Here is a 3424-nt window from a genome sequence, read left to right as displayed (position 1 = left end):
GACTGAAAATCAGTTTTGAAAATCTGTGGCAAGATTTGAAAACTGCTTCTTATCCAAACTGTCAAACTGGTTGAAAACAACAAAGTCCATGCTCAATAATCCAGGTATACGATATTTAAGGTATATATTTATATACAATATTGTTTTCAACCAGTTTGACATGACTGTCAACAAGGAAGAGGGCCGGCAATGGAGGAGGGAGCGTGCCAAAGAGACCATCTTATTACAAACAAAATGTGGGAGTTCTGGTTTCTTTTCTGCCACTAACCATCTCCCACAGCTGCTGCACCAAGCTAATTGATGATCATCTCCACCTGCCGCCTGCTCTGGAGAATGGGTTCAGCTCCTTCCATAAAAGCTGCAGCCAGGCTCTTCTCCAGGGCTGGGACATTCTGACATGATTCGATCAGCCAAACAGACCCTCAAGGCAGAAATGAGGACGGACAGACACAGCAGTCTATGTTAGCTCAAAGTAAACGTATTGATGAGCATGATGTCATTTTTCAACAATTTCTCTCTCAACAACTGGAGATTCAAACTAATCTCCAACAGCTCGGCGGCATGGTTCACTCTGTCCAGCAGAGTTTGAAGGACCTGGTTCCCCCGCTTAGGATGACCCAGACTCCGGGTCCATCTGGACCCCTGGCACCCGCGGTTCCACAGCCCCTTCGAGAACCAGACATTCGTCCCTCCGAGTGTTTCGAAGGTAAAGCCGAAAAATGCGCCGGATTTCTCCTTCAATGTGAGTTGGCCTTCAATAGAGCTCCTATAACCTACTCATCTGATGCCTCCCGTATTACTTTCATTATTTCCGCCCTAAAGGGTGAAGCCCTTCGATGGGTGCGTTCCTACTTACGTAGATGCACCATCGATTCCCTAACCATCTCCACTTTTCTCAGAGACTTTCGACAAGTATTCGACCTACCTCTGTTGCAGGAAGAAGCATCGCAAAAGATGTTTTCATTAAAACAAGGCGATAAAACTGTGGCTGAGTTTTCCATCCAGTTCCGCATTTTGGCGGAGGAATCTGACTGGGGTGAGACGGCTCTCTGAGGTGCGTTCATTCATGCACTAAACAAACCAATTAAGGATCAACTCGCCATCCGTGATGTCCCATCCGACCTCAACCAGCTCATAACCTTAGCCACCAGAATCGATAATCGCTTCAGAGAGCACGTTTTAGAGGTGGACTACTTTTCCCGTGAGTATTTGGTTCCCAACATTAACTCACAGTCGACCCCTCCCGGCTCGGCGGGTCCCGAACCGATGCAGATCGGAAGGACTCGGCTGTCTCCGGAGGAGCGTCAGCGTCGTATCTCTCACAACGAATGCCTCTATTGTGGGAAGAAGGGGCACGAACTTCCTTCCTGTAGGCTTCGGCTAAAAGACAGAACCCATCAATAGATCGGAGGATTCTGGTGGGTAAATACTATTCTTCCTCCGAGCATAATCTTTGTTTACCGGTGACCTTATGTGTCAATAATTCTAATTATTCTACACAGGCATTAATCGACTCCGGAGCTGAACAAAACTTAATCAGTCGGAACCTGGTCAAAAGACTCCAGATTTCTACCACTGCCCTCTACCCCACGACGGCAGTAGCAGCTCTCACAGGCCAGACCATCTCTTCCATCTCTTGCAAAACTAATAAAATAGAAATTGTTGTGTCAGGTAATCACCGTGAGAGAGATTAATTCTTTATCTTTGATTCTCTTCAACCTCAAATTATCTTAGGTTTTCCGTGGTTGAAGAAACACAACCCCGTTATTAACTGGTCTGATGGTAGGGTCGAAAAATGGGGAGAAGACTGTTCTGAGATATGCTTGTCATCCGCCGTCTCCCCTGGTGTTAGTAAAGAGGCAACCCAGGAGGAGGTTGACCTTTCTCAGGTTACCGAGATCTATCATAAGCTAGCACGAGTGTTTAGCAAACACCAGGCGCTTTCCTTACCTCCTCACAGACTGTACGATTGCGCCATAGACCTTCTTCCTGGGGCACCTCTACCTTCTAGCAGGTTATTTAACCTGTCGGGCCCTGAGAGAGAGGCTATGACCCAATACATCAATGACTCATTAAAATCCGGCATCATTCGGCCATCCACCTCCCCTCTCAGAGCCGGGTTCTTCTTTGTTTCTAAGAAGGACAAGACTCTTAGGCCTTGCATTGATTTTAGAGGTCTTAATCTTATAACAGTAAAGAACAAATATCCATTACCATTAATGGATTCCATGTATGAACAACTTAGTGACGCTGTTATTTTTACAAAATTAGACCTCCGCAACGCCTATCACTTGGTTCGCATACGCAAGGGGGATGAGTGGAAAACCGCCTTTAAGACCCCCATAGGTCATTTTGAATATCTGGTAATGCCCTTTGGGTTGACAAACACCCCTGCAGTCTTCCAGGCGTTGGTCAATGATGTTTTGAGGGATTTTCTTAACATCTTCGTCTTCGTCTATCTGGATGATATTTTGATATTTTCCAGGGACGAAGAACAGCACCCTAAACACGTGCAGGTGGTTCTCCAGAGGCTTCTGGAGAATAACTTGTTCGTAAAAGCTGAGAAATGTGCTTTCCACGCCCCTTCGGTAACATTTCTCGGTTTTATCTTTGAAAAAGGTCAGGTACGGTCTGACCCGGATAAAATAAAGGCAGTAGCCGAGTGGCCTCGACCCACTGATAGAAAGCAGTTACAACGCTTTCTCGGGTTTGCCAATTTTTATCGTCGCTTCATCAAAAATTATAGTCAGATTGCCTCCCCTCTCACTGGGTTAACCTCCACCTTGCGTTCCTTCACATGGGACCAAGACGCTGAGATTGCCTTCCAAAGGCTTAAATCATTGTTTTCCTCGGCACCCATCCTCACCCACCCAAATGTTCACGAACAGTTCATCGTTGAGGTCGACGCCTCCGATTCCGGGGTGGGGGCTGTCCTCTCTCAGAGAGGTCCTGACAGCAAGGTTCACCCTTGTGCCTTCTTTTCTCGTCGTCTCACCCCAGCCGAGAGAAACTATGATGTTGGTAACAGGGAGCTTTTGGCCATTAAATTGGCTTTGGAGGAGTGGAGACATTGGCTGGAGGGTTCCGAGCTGCCCTTTGTCATCTGGACGGATCATAAAAATTTGGCCTACATCCAGGGGGCGAAGAGACTCAACTCACGTCAGGCCAGATGGTCCCTCTTCTTCGCTCGCTTTAACTTTACCATCGCGTACATCCCTGGCTCTAAGAACATCAAACCCGATTCACTCTCTCGTCAATTTTCCTCCTCTGAAGGTTCCGATCCCCCGGAGGACATACTCCCGGCGACATGCTCAGTTGGTCTATTGTCCTGGGCTATCGAACAGGATATACGGACCGCCCAACTCACCGAACCAGACCCGGGAGCTGGTCCACCGGGCAAGACTTTTGTGCCCTCTTCGATGGT

Source organism: Nematolebias whitei, chromosome 4, assembly GCF_014905685.2.
Source record: "Nematolebias whitei isolate Nwh7 chromosome 4, NemWhi1, whole genome shotgun sequence".
Lineage (NCBI taxonomy): Eukaryota > Metazoa > Chordata > Actinopteri > Cyprinodontiformes > Rivulidae > Nematolebias > Nematolebias whitei.
This window is presented reverse-complemented; position numbering follows the sequence as displayed.